Source organism: Uloborus diversus, chromosome 2 (assembly GCF_026930045.1).
Source record: "Uloborus diversus isolate 005 chromosome 2, Udiv.v.3.1, whole genome shotgun sequence".
Classification (NCBI taxonomy): Eukaryota; Metazoa; Arthropoda; class Arachnida; order Araneae; family Uloboridae; genus Uloborus; species Uloborus diversus.
Window position 1 is genome coordinate 135,845,387 of NC_072732.1, and position 14,416 is coordinate 135,859,802.

The 14,416-nt window shown below is 36.6% G+C and overlaps 1 protein-coding gene across 1 annotated transcript in view; it reads right to left on the bottom strand.

Annotated features, from left to right (window-relative positions):
- LOC129217352 (26S proteasome non-ATPase regulatory subunit 3-like) overlaps positions 1-1,382 on the bottom strand; it is a 43,567-nt gene extending 42,185 nt beyond the window's left edge. The window contains exon 1 of the mRNA XM_054851637.1: positions 1,323-1,382. The gene's annotated coding sequence lies outside the window, so the exon portion shown is untranslated. The remainder of the gene's footprint in view (positions 1-1,322) is intronic.
- Between the last annotated feature and the right edge of the window lie 13,034 nt (positions 1,383-14,416).

Here is a 14,416-nt window from a genome sequence, read left to right on the forward strand (position 1 = left end):
GCAAAATAGAATTTTTTTTTTGCAAGGAACTAAGTCCGAGAGAATTAAATGCTCTGGGGAGAAAGAATTAATTTCTGATGCAGAACTAGCATTAATATATTCTTGTTGAAAAATGAAACAAATTTATACTTTAAAAAAGTCAGTAGCATCAGGACAAAAAGTTAAAAATCAGGAGAAAATATTTTTTATTAGGATATTAAGAACTTACAGGGCAACTAGAAACACTGCATCCTATATAACAGGGGTGTATTGGCGCTTTAACGCCGATTCAGCGCTTATCTCAGAAAACATTTTCATTTCACACAAATATAAATTATATTTTTGCATTCAAGTTCACTTTAACACCAAGCATGTATTTAGTTGTCCAACAATTTTCGTAGAGCTATGTAATGAAAGTCTTGTCTATGACAGCTTTTGATACACATATCTTATGCTTTTCCTTATAGCTTACATATCCTTCAGCTTCAACATATGGATGCTGAAACAGTATTCCTATATGTGTAACCCCCTTTATCTAAAACTAAAGACTCCACAGAGCAACCCGAAATTTCTAATGGATTAAGACAAAGATTAAACAGTCCTTCCATATATGCTGCTGTGAAAAGGACCAAAATTAGGTCAATGTTGACATTTGCCAGCGTATGTCAATACAAAAGCAAATGCAATGGCAAAGATCAAATATTTAGTTTTATCTTAACATTAACCAGTAAATGTTCTTGTTCCCTAATTTGGAGTAACATATGTTTATATGTAATGAATGCAGTCCCTTATAACCTTATAGGAGAAGGTTTAGTTAAGGTCCCGCCCGTTCAAGGGTTCTGAGATTGGTTTATCCGACTTTGGTTGCACCAATGTCAGAATTCGGGATATTTCTCACTGATGTTCCGGTACTGGACATTTAGGGATTCATCTTTAATGTATACATATTACACATGGTAGAAAAAACACCTAATGTGTACGAAACATAGATTGGACAATTGTACTGAAATAACCATTATGAAGGTGAGTCTGAAGTTTAGAATATTAAAAAACATGTAATTTCTTATGACTCGACGCTCAGTATCCACATACAAACGAGTGTACAAAGATGTGATAAATTTCCTTGCACTTTACTAGGTGTTACAAAAACAAATATGATCATTTAAGAAACAGTTAGAGAAGATGCACGCGTTACAAAAAGTTCAAAGAATTTAACACTATTGACGGCAAAGCAAATTACTGTACAGAATTCAGTTTCATCAATTACACTAACCTTTTGGATTGCTTATAGAGTCATAAATAAATGACTATGTTTCATAAAATCTATAAAAAATATAGTTTACCTATTGAAGCTAGCGATGACAGTGCAATCCTTTAAAATTCCGCTGTTGCCTGAATTTCGATTACGATTATTTTCTCGGGGCAGTAAGGCTACATTCGGAAACAGGCACCGGTCGCACTGGTGCTACCGCAAGCATTAGAAGATTTAACATTCAAAAGCGTCTCAATTATAATAATTCAATTCGACAACACCTTTCATGAATAATTGAAAGATTTTCAGTCGTATTTCTCTTCATATTTCAGCGTTGAAAGTGTCGGATTCGGGGCCGGAGGGTCCTGAGTTCGAACCTCGATGGTCGAAGACCCCACCGTCGTCATTAAAGGGGACTGGGCTAAATATGCTCGTGGTCTCAATGTCCTCCAAGTGAAACGATACCTCTGGGGGTACTAGCACGAGGTAGCTATTAGCTCCTGGAATAGTTGTAAATTCTCATTTAACTGTTCGATCCGGTGATGGTGCTGCCATCTATCGGTAGATAAAAAATACAGTTGTACTGCCGTGCTAAGCACAGATGTGGTATCTGCGGTAGAGCTCCAAAACGAGAAACTGACGATTAAAGTTTTACAACTTTGCGGTAGTTGCTTCGTAAATAACTTATCTACAGACTGTAAGAGAGTATTTTTGTAAAAATGTTAATTTAAAATTAATAAATGTAGTTACGACAAATTTTCTTTTCAAAACCTTTTTATATACTAAGCTATTTTCACCGTAAATGACAATTACTAGGCATTTTTAGGGGTATCTGCACAGATACGACAAAAATAGCTTAGTAAAGCGTACTCGGAGTATCATTAAATAATGCTGAAAACATCTGCTTTCTTTAGACTTAGATCTTTCGCTTTATTTTGTTAATTCGGAACTACAGCGCTCGAATACGCTACCTTGCGGTGATTTACAAAACTGCCGATAAAACTAAAACATTGCCACGCTGCGTTCCACGTGTGTCTGTTGACGTAAACACAGGCAGTTTGTTCTGAGTATTTATTAACGCAATCGATGTGTCTTAGTTTGCTTTCAGCTACAGAAATTAATTCGTCCCTTAGTAGTATTCTCGAGCTTCTCAAAATAATGTTAGTTTTCCTTATTTCTTTCAAAAAAGTATTAAATGGTGGAAGCGTAAACAAGAAAACTCTGGATTAACAAAATTGGATAACGTTATACCAGGTAAAATTTTTTATTGTTTTGTATGAATGTGTAAGAATATGAGTTTTTTTTATTCTTAAATTAATTTAACTAATCATATTTTACAGCAGCATTTAGTTAGAATGGACAGTATGCAAAATATTTTCTTCAATTTATTATCGTAGAACAAAATGAAAAATGTTTAACATAGAAAGAATTTACTTTATTCCTTTTATTCTCAGCGTGCTTAGCACGGCAGTGTAGTCAGTTGTGACTCTGAATAGGAATAGGAACTCCAACAAACTATATGGGCCGCTGCAGTCACTGTCTAATGGCGGATGAAAAAACTAAAACAAACGCACGCCGTAACGTATAAATTGCTTCTAAACTTAGAAATTGACATAAATTTTTGTTCGCATGTATGATTTTTTGTTCTTTATTCATTTTAAAAGATATTTTAAAGTCTTTTGGTTATTCTGACCCATGTAGAAAGAGATTAGAAATCAAAAAGTATTACGAAAGTAAAAAAATAATGCAGAACACAAAGTAAGTTGTTCTGAAGCAGCCATTTTCACGATGTTGAATTCGGAATTCATAAATTTTTGGTTCGCTTCGAACAGCATTTTCATTGTGTACCGTTTTTTCTATAAACATTTCCGGCATTTGTTGACATTTTTGTCACATAGTGCACATGTGCACATACGTGACAGACTGTCAAGAGTAACATTTAACACTAGATAATTTATTTCTACGACTATATAATTGGATATCAAAAGAAGTTATCATGCATTTAATTCATTCGTCATGGAAATGATTTAACTGATATGCGAAGTCTTGTCAAGATACATTATTCTTTCACACAATACTAAAACCATAACCCTAAAAACAGATATTTGGCGAAACTCTTCCACCGATAATGACAGCTTTAGCAGAGCAATAAAGTCAAGTTGGTGCGATATTTTAGCGATAAAAATTCCACACTTTTTATTTTTTATTCTTCAAATTCTTAACGTTCTTTCTGGATTTTTCAATCTGTTCTGAGATAAATATTTTCAAGAAAATTTATTTGCATACTGTCCTTTTCAGTTGGATGCTGTAGTAACAAAGGTTATTTAAATCATTTATGTGGAATTAGGTTAATGAAAAGAGTAATTTTTCAGCATGGCCCTAGTGACCAGTCAATGTTGTTAAGTCCGCTTTTTTTCATTGAATTGAAAAACTGATATTTATTCAAATTCACTCAGAACAAGATAAATAAAATGTGTACTCACTGTTTATATCAGATGTTTTTGATGTTACGCTATTGCGAATGACGATTCCAAATGATGAATTACGCAAATAAAAAAAATACACATAACAAACTGTTTGTTTTGTCCAAAATGAACACGTGGAACGCAATGTTTTAGTTTTTCCGGCGGTTTTGTAAATATCCGCAAGGTAGCGTATTCGAGCTCTAGTTGCGAATCGCTGTTGGATGGTCGAATTCAAGTGGAACATTAAGGACAATCCAAGTGGGAAGTAGAAACAGGAGATACTGATCGATGACGGTCGCAGGAACATGAAGCAACTAATTGATATCAACCAATGAGAGTATTAGGCTTGGGAAAGGGTGCAAACCGTGATGCAATATTTATTTTGATGGTGAATTCATGTTCCTTCGGTAATGGAAATATTCAGAGCTATTTTTTTTTCAACTTTTAGCTCAACAATTGGAAAAGAACGCAAATTGAATAAAAAATATTGCCATTTAAGCGCAGTGGAGTAGCTGTAGTGTATGCCGCCCGGGGCGGTTCCTCAATTTGCCGCCCTTTTGTTGTGAAATAGCTAATACATTAAACTGTCAAGGGTGTTTAAATTAAAACAAGAAATTTAATTAAAGAAAAAAAAAGACGGAATTAGTTTATAAATACTTACAAAAGAAAAAAAAAAAGAGGTGTGGAGGCGAGGCCTATACTTGTAGAAAATTGCATAATTTACGTAAAAAATCGCAATTTTAGGGAATTTTCAGCAAAGTGAAGGGAAAGGGCGGATTGGGTTTGCTCCTGAGTTTTTTCTAAAACTAAATTTTGGCTATATTTGGGGACGTTAGGAAAAGGTTTCAAGAGTTCGGTTTTCCTTTCTCGGAAATTTTTCAAAATTGAAGTTTCCAAAATGCAGTTTGAATCTTTGGACACGTTAGATGAGGGGGAGGTGATTAAGGTGCGAAGAGGGGTGGGATGCTCTCAGAATAATTTTGAAACTGAAGTCCTAAAAACGTACTTTAAGCTATCTTTGATCACGTTAGGAGATAAAGGAGAGTCAAAGTTCAAATGCTGTTTTCACAAATTGATATTGAAGTACCGAAGTCTTAAAAACGTAATTTTAGATTATATGTTGAGACTTCAGAAGAGAGGGTAGGAGTTTTCTCCAGAAAAGTTTTCAGAATTAAAGACCCAAACATGTACTTTTTTGGCTGTGTTTGCTACGTTAGAGGAAAAGACCGGGTTTGGGGTTCTACTCAGAAATTTGTAAACATTGAGGTCAAAAATCGTATTTCAAGCTATATTTGGGGATATCAGGAAAAGAGATGAAAGATTCGAGAGCTGTCCCTCCTAAAAACAATTTGAAGCTATCTTTCACACTTTTAGCCATCAGAGCGTAGGTGAGAAAGGTTCACGACAGGAATTATTTGATACTGAATACGCTAAAAACAATTTTAGACTATGTTTGGCGAAGTTGAAGGACCAAATCAAATGTTACAAAAATGGAATTCATGTACATATAGCGCATAAGGAATAGACTAACATGTGATCCAAAGTTGTCAGATAGATTTTCTACTCTCACAAGCGAGGAAACAGAAATTCTTTTTACTTCTTTTGAAATAGAGAGCTCTTGTAATGAATGAGAAATCAAAGTCAACACTGCAACACATAAAGCCACCCCTGTGATGAGCAGAAAATTGCTTCGAGTACCATTTTTCACCTCCCCCTCCCTTTCTTACTCTTGTCACCAAAGAAGTTTTTGTTTCCCTGATAGGTTTTTAAGAAACTCTTAAAATCCAGTGTTAACTCTTTCTTATTATCGAAAATAGGAAAACTTCATTGTTTTCTTCCTTTTGGAGTTAACTTCTACAGTCTAAAAAAAATATTGGTCCTATGACTGTCCACTGCCGCGTCCTCAGAAAAAAAAAACAAAAAAAAAACAAGGAATTGTACTGATATGCTATCAAGAAAGACTCTTGAAAGTTATTGGAAAAAAGCAAGCAGAAAGTTTTGTATAAAAGTAATTTTTAAATCTGGTTATGACACAAAAGTCTTATAATTCGAAAATGTTCTTTTTGCCTGCAGTAACAGATTGAAACCATAATTTCCTTATTTGAAAAATACATTCCCTTTTCCACATCAAAAGGATTAATTTGCCGCCCCCCTAAAAGTGCCGCTCGGAGCGAACCGCCCCCTCCGCCCCACCCTAGCTACGCCACTGTTTAAGCGTCATATTTTCTTATATGCATATTCTATTTGTTTCGAATTCAACTCATGATATTTAAAGGATAATGACGATTGGATAATCATCCGGATGAGAATAAATCTTTGACAAGCAACTGAATTACACAGAGAATTTTGAATTTAAATTGCCTATATTTGTTTGTTTTGAACATGATTGTTTCCCCAAGTTGAATACATTTCCACAAGTATAGTAAGTCTATGTTTACTTATGAAGAAAAATGAGGCTTTTTGTTATCAGTTTTGGCTATGTTCAATTTTAAATCCAGAAGTTAAAACTAATTTCTAGACTAAAAGCAATTAATCACATTGATAAGATACATCCAGTTTTGAAAGTGATAACTAGGTTGTACACATTTTGCAAAAATAAGTTCTCTTTACTTCAACTAAACATAACTAAACACATTTTTACTGTGAAAAGGCCACCTGTGCGCCCTCGGTGCACCTTAGTTATTTTTTTTTTTTTTTTTTTTTTGCGTCCTCGAACCTATACACCTTTGTTTTATATATACTTTTTTTTTTTTTTTGAGCAACCACGATTGCTTATTGCTTTCATTTCACCGTCTTTGATTTTGTGGTTCCTTTTTCAGCTTGGATCAGGGACACCAGCACCATCGCTCCACCGGCAAGCGCAGCTCCGAGTACTACCTCCTGGAATCCGTTTCTCCTGGTCGGTGGCGTCCATTTCCTACATACACAAACACACGCACATACACACACGCCTACGTGTATACACACAGGTCTACGCACACACACAAGCCTAGACATGCACGCGCGCGCGCCTACACATATACACACGCCTGCACACACACACATACACACGTAACCGCCTAGGAGGAGGGGTAGGCTTGGGTGGACAGGAGCTGTCTCTAGAAACAATGGCTCCCAATGAGTAGGGCCCTGTCGCAACTCGTGATTGCAAAAAACATAATTTGAATTCAAAACTTCAGAATTCAAGTTTTTTTTTTTTTTTGTTTTTTTTTTTTTTTGCGTCCGCAAACTTGTGTGCCTTCGTTTTTCTTTTTTTTTTTTTTTTTACTCCCTGGAACCTGCGCGACTTCATTCATTTCGTTCCCAAACATGTGTGCCCTCGCGGTTAATTTCTGCTACCTTGAACCTGTGCACCTACTCCCTTTTTTCTGCTATATCAAATCTGTGTATACGCCTTCTGTTTCTCTTCCTTTTTTTTTTTTTTGCTCCCTCCCCTCTCGAATTTCTTTTCATTTTTTTATTACGCTCTCAAATCTGTGCGCTTTTTTTTTTCGCCCTCGAACCTTTGCGCTTTTTGTTTTTGCGCCTTTGGATCTGAGCTTCATCGTTTATTTATTTATTTTTGTGCCCTCACACTTGAGTTCCTTCGGTTTTTCTTTTGCTTCTTCGAGCCCGCGTGCCTTTGTTTGTTTAATTTTATTTTATTTTACTGTATCTGCGCCCTTGAACGTGCGGGCTTTCGTTTATTTTTCCTGCCCTCAAACATGTGTACCTTTTTTTTTTTGAGCAATCACGATTGTTTATTGTTCTTATTTGACTGTTTTGGCGTGCTATCATTTTATTTTCTCACCAGCACCCTCTGCCAGCACCACCGTCGACCGGCTCCTCACGATGCTGCTCCTATAGCGAAAACAGTCTCCAGGTTGCGTCCATATCCTACACACATACGCCTACATACACGCGCATACAAACTCACACACCTAGATACACACACACACACATACAGACACTCCTACACACGCATACACACACACATACGAACGCCTACACACAGCATTGCATACACAACATGCACACACATACACACGAACGCCTACACACATACACCCGTACACACACAGCACTGCGTACACAACATGCACACACATGTTTACATACACACACACACGCACGCACCCACACACATGTGCCAACACAAACACACAAGCGCATACATACACACACGCTCGTGATTGCGAAAAAACATAATTTGAATTCAAAACGCCAAAAATTCAAATTAATTTTTTTTTTTAATCGCTTTTATTATACTTATCCTGATTGTTACGGACAAATCGGAGGCCTGCTTTTGCTTATATCTTAACAACTACACTCTTGGTTGTGACAATTGCAACACCATGAAGGACTTACGTGAGTGAGCTGAAAATTGCAGGATATGTAAAGTAGGGCATGTTATACAAATGATTAGAATTGCAGACCGGTAGCACATGCGTATGTTGAGCAGCGCCCTCTAAACGGTGGATGGAACCGAATATAAATAGACGACTGTAGCGAGGCGTGTATGATTATTGGTGGTTATACGCTGGGGCAGAATCGGCGGCCTTCGTGAAGCTGGATTGTCTTATCTTACAGAAGCCGCTCGTGTGCAGCGTAACAGCAGCACAATCATGCGTGTTTGGAAGCAATTTGACGGACGAGGGTCTGACAGCTCCGAAATCCGGGAGTGGACCCCGAAATGTGACGTCAGCTCGCGATGACAGACACCTGGTGCGTACGGCGCTGACGGACCGCAGTTTCTTCTAGACAATTTGCAGCACAGTGGTCAACAGCTACAGGTGTTTCATTGTGTGCTTCATCAAGTCGGAGACGTCTGCTGCAGCGTGGGCTGCGCGCAAGTATTCCTTTATACAGGATTCCTCTCAGGCAAAACCATCGCCGCCTGCGACTACAATGAGCCAATGTGCATTGGAGCTGACGTGCTGATTGGCAGCAGGTCGTCTTTTCTGACGAATCCCGCTTCAATTTGTGGCACCATGATGGCCGAATTCGTGTCAACGGCACATTCCGGAGTGCATTATCGAACGCCACAATGAACGAACACCCGGAGTTATGGTCTGGGGTGCCATAGCATATCATAGAAGATCACAATTGCTACGAATTGGGGGCAATTTAAACTACTATGTTGTGGCCATCACGAAACTTTCTTCTATATTTTTCCTTTTTCTGATCCCTCCCCATGCTTGACGAGGAAGCAATATTCCTAACAAAAACAAAATTACACATGCAAAAACTTGACGACCATCCCAATGTCTGAATTATTGTAAAAACAAAACAAAGAGCGAAAATTGAAAGTTACTTTAAAAGCCTTACTTCAATTAGTTACAAATATTTTATTTATTAACAAACATAAGATGGCAACAGTTAAAAATTTTAAATCATTGAGATAATATTTCCATAGACTAATAATAAAAAGTCTTTCTATTAGTCTATGAATATTTCCGATCATTTCCATACAATTAAAATCACGAGAAATACGCAGACGACAATCTATTACGATTTATCTTTCTTATTGTTGCATTAATAAAACTATTTTTATTCGCTAAAAAATAATGATAATAAAAATAAATCAGCACCTCTTGGCGCGATTGGCGCCAAAATTGAACCAAATCCTGTTTACATATGGATTCACATATATTCCAAATTTCAACCAGAACGTAGCATTACTTCTTGAGATAGGGCACTCACAATGGAAAAAAAGAACGGGCGATTGCGCTACCCCGTTTTTAGCTGTTGACACCAAAATAAAATCAGCTCTTATACCTACTAAGGGCTACTTGCCGATAATTTTTTTTTTTTTCATTCCGTTCATTATTTCTTGAGATACAGCAGTCACAATTGACGACAAAAAACGTTCTATAGCTCAACTCCCGTTTGAGTTATTGACACCAAAATTGAATCAGCACCTGTTCCTGTTAATGGCAACATATGGACCAAATTTTGTTTGATTCCGCCAGTTAACTCCTGAGGAATAGCAATCACGCGTAACTCAAAAAAGTCCCATTGCTCCACCCCCCTTGGAGGAATTCGCGCCAAAAACCAATGGGCACAAGTTCACATAGGGGCACATATGTGTACCAAGTTTCGTTCGATTTCATGCGGTAGTTTTTGCTGTAGAGCGACCGCAAAAAACTGGTCACACACAGACGTGACACACATACACACACACATACACACAGACAGACATTTTCCAAAAATAGTCGAAATGGACTCAGCACACCTCAAAACGTTCGAATCCGTCAAAATTCGAAATTCGAAAATTTGCACGAATCCAATACTTCTTACTACTATTATATATGCGAAAGTTTGTCTGTATGGATGTATGGATGTTTGGATGTATGGATGTATGGATGTTTGTTACTCTTTCACGCAAAAACTACTGAACGGATTTTTATGAAACTTTACAATAACATAGCTTATGCATCAGAATAACACATAGGATAGTTTTCGTCCCGTTATGGGGGGCAAAACCCCCTTAAGGGGCAATAAAATACTATTTTCGTATAAATTCTCTAATATAGGGATGAAAAAATACTTGCACATATTTACATTATATGTTCATTGAAAGCTCTGATTTTTCTGCTGAAGATGGCACCTATTCGAAATTTCTAAGTATAATAAAAAACGAGTTATGAGCTTTTTAGTTCCATGTTCGAAGGCTTTCCTCAACTCAATACAGTATTTAGTGTATCATCTCAACTCCCTGTCGATAGCAGCAATTGTTGTATTGTTGGCTATCTTTGCTTTTCGTGACTGTTCAAGGCTTTTCTCAAGTCAAATCTTGAAGTAAGATTTTTGCACAAGATTGGCAAATAATACATAATTTGGCTGATCATTTTCCATTTAAACGGAAGTTTAATGTAATTAATGGTTTTTAATATTATTTATGCTGATTGAACACTTACTCATTATCTAATCAATCAGCAGATCGCCAAAATTTTTGCAGAAAGATTTCCGTAGCTGATGCATTTGGCAGTTTTTTCAACGTCGCTGTTTTTGAAGCCAAAGACTACGTCATAATAATTCTCAGCTTTCACCATGTAAACAAAATATCGCCAATCAAAGAATCTTTAAAAAAACTTTTTTTACTGTGTTAAATAATCCAGCAACTAAATTAGGCCAATCCATAAACAGCACAAAAACTTATATTAATTTTCCTTTTTGCACAATGTCAAACAATCGCCAAATTTTACTACTTACTTTGGAAACATTTCGGATGAAACTCTTTAGCGCCATTTTATGGCGACCCAAAGTATTTCAGCACCTGGCGATAATATCTCAACGAAAATTAATATCATACCGTTTTACAAAGTAAGGAAAGAAGGGGGGAGCGTCATCGAAGGTATCCCAAACGATTCAAGCAAATTCGGTAAAATCGCACCAAGAGCCCACAATGATTGAAATTTCCCAAAATAACTAAAGCAAGTATAAGGGAATTACGAGCGCGGCTATATTTTTTTTAAAACTTCGTACTTAAAAAAAGTATCAAGAGATTAATCTTTTTAAACACGAGAAGATTAATTTCATGTTTTGGAAATTTGTATATGTTTAAATATAGTGCTTTCGTTTCTAAATCAATACTACTTTCTTTTTTATACTTATTGCTATTTTAGTTTTATGGGTAAGGAAGAAACTCGATTTTTAATCACGTCAAAAAGATGTGTTTTAAATTCTTTCACTTAAAACAGAAAACAAAAGCAAGGAACGATTTTTCCTCATAATTATTACTGACCCAGGCAACGCCGGGTATTGTTGCTAGTTCTTCTATATATTAGATATAGAAGAAAGTAAAAATACACGATACATAAACGAAGTTTTACAGCCCCAAGCTTTATCTTTCCTGCAAGGATTGCCAGGGGCTGTACTCTAGCAGGATAATACCCGTCCACATTTCGCCAGGACTGTCAAATCCCACATTGATTCGCAGCATGGTCCTTGGCGTGCATATTCCCCGGATATGTCACTGATTGAACACATGTGGAATTTCGTTGGGCGGCGTCTTGCTCGTGATCCTCGTCCTGTTGCTTCGACGGAAGAATTTGGTTGCGCATACAAATATGGAATACTCTTCCGCAGGCAGATATTCAAAATTTGTTTCTCTCCATGCCGAGTCGTGTAGCAGCTCTTATTGCGGCGCGTGGTGACCACACAAAATACTAATTTCTATATCTTTTTATTGTTTGTTTGGTTTAAAAATGTAATCATTTATTTGTACCATTATCACTGAACTGTGTATTAAATTTCATTCAACTATGATGCTTCCTTCATGGTGTTGCAATTTTCACAAACAGGAGTGTATTAGTCTATGGGGTTAACCAGTGGCGTAGCTAGGGTGGGGCGGAGGGGGCGGTCCGCCCCGGGCGGCACTTTTAGGGGGGCGGCAAATTAATTCTTTTGATGTGGAAAAGGGAATGTATTTTTCAAATAAGGAAATTATGGCTTCAATCTGTTACTGCAGGCAAAAAGAAAATTTTCGAATTATAAGATTTTTGTGTCATAACCAGATTTAAAAATTACTTTTATACAAAACTTTCTGCTTGCTTTTTTTCAATAACTTTCAAAAGTCTTTCTTGATAGCATATCATTACAATTCCTTGTTTTTTTTTTTTTTTTTTTTTTTTTGTTTTTTTTTTTCTGAGGACGCGGCAGTGGACAGTCATAGGACCAATATTTTTTTTAGACTGTAGAAGTTAACTCCAAAAGGAAGAAAACAATGAAGTTTTCCTATTTTCGATAATAAGAAAGAGTTAACACTGGATTTTAAGAATTTCTTAAAAACCTATTAGGGAAACAAAAACTTCTTTGGTGACAAGAGTAAGAAAGGGAGGGGGAGGCGAAAAATGGTACTCGGAGCAATTTTCTGCTCATCACAGTTTATATGTTGCAGTGTTGACTTTGATTTCTCATTCATTACAAGAGCTCTCTATTTCAAAAGAAGTAAAAAGAATTTCTATTTCCTCGCTTGTGAGAGTAGAAAATCTATCCGACAACTTTGGATCACATGTTAGTCTATTCCTTATGCGCTATGTACGTGAATTTCATTTTTGTAACATTTGATTTGGTCCTTCAACTTCGCCAAACATAGTCTAAAATTGTTTTTAGCGTATTCAGTATCAAATAATTCCTGTCGGGAACCTTTCCCACCTCCGCTCTGATGGCTAAAAGTGTGAAAGATAGCTTCAAAATGTTTTTAGGAGGGACAGCTCTCGAATCTTTCATCTCTTTTCCTGATATCACCAAATATAGCTTGAAATACGATTTTTGACCTCAAGGTTTACAAATTTCTGAGTAGAACCCCAAACGCGGTCTTTTCCTCTAACGTAGCAAACACAGCCAAAAAAGTACATGTTTGGGTCTTTAATTCTGAAAACTTTTCTGGAGAAAACTCCTACCCTCTCTTCTAAAGTTTCAACATATAATCTAAAATTACGTTTTTAAGACTTCGGTACTTCAATATCAATTTGTGAAAACAGCATTTGAACTTTGACTCTCCTTTATCTCCTAACGTGATCAAAGATAGCTTAAAGTATGTTTTTAGGACTTCAGTTTCAAAATTATTCTGAGAGCATCCCCCCCCTCTTCGCATCTTAATCACCTCCCCCTCAATCTAACGTCTCCAAAGATTCAAACTGCATTTTGGAAACTTCAATTTTGAAAAATTTCCGAGAAAGGAAAACCGAACTCTTCAAATCTTTTCCTAACGTCCCCAAATATTGCCAAAATTTAGTTTTAGAAAAACTCAGGAGCAAACCCAATCCGCCTTTTCCCTTCACTTTGCTGAAAATTCCCTAAAATTGCGATTTTTTACGTAAATTTTGCAATTTTCTACAAGTATGGGCCTCGCCTCCACACCTCTTCTTTTTTTTTCTTTTGTAACTATTTAGAAACTAATTCCGTCTTTTTTTTCCTTAATTAAATTTCTAGTTTAAATTTAAACACCCTTGACAGTTTAATGTATTAGCTATTTCACTACGAAAGGGCGGCAAATTGAGGAACCGCCCCGGGCGGCAAACACTATAGCTACGCCACTGGGGTCAACTCGTTACCGTCGCAGCAGAGACGGCATCGGTTTACTCGGTTGCGACGGCATCGGTTAACTCGGTTGCGACGGCATCGGTTAACTCAATAGCACTCATTGAATTTAGGCTTGGTTTTGAACAAGGCTGAACTCGACGACGCTAACCGAGTTAAGCCTTTGGATTTGAGTATCAAAATCGATGGTTTTGACAAGTTTGTCGAAAATTTTTGAAAACGCGCCAAACGTTTTACGTTATGATAATACCCCAAATTTTTCCCACAAATCGAAATCGATTAAAACCATAATTATATTTATTCAGTTGTGACATATTCTACTATTTATACATCGTCGCTTACCAAAATACTTCAATCATAATTTTTAAAATTCCCATTATATGTTTGAAATCAATTCACACAATGAACTCCGAAATGACATCCGGTGTAGAAGATGATATCAACGAGGACATATTCACCAGAAGTAGTTTTGAATGTTTGACTCATGAAGAAAAGGCATCCGTCTCAAAACTCATTGGTTGGTTGAGTAGAACTTTAGGCTGGGAACCCAAAAACAGAGTTGATTTGTTGAACAGAGAAAATGGATACCTTGTACTAACAGAAATATTGCTTCATTTTGATCGATGGAAGTCTTCCGTTGCAAAAAGAAAACGCATTAGAGTGCAACATCTAATTATTCATGCAACAGCAAAAC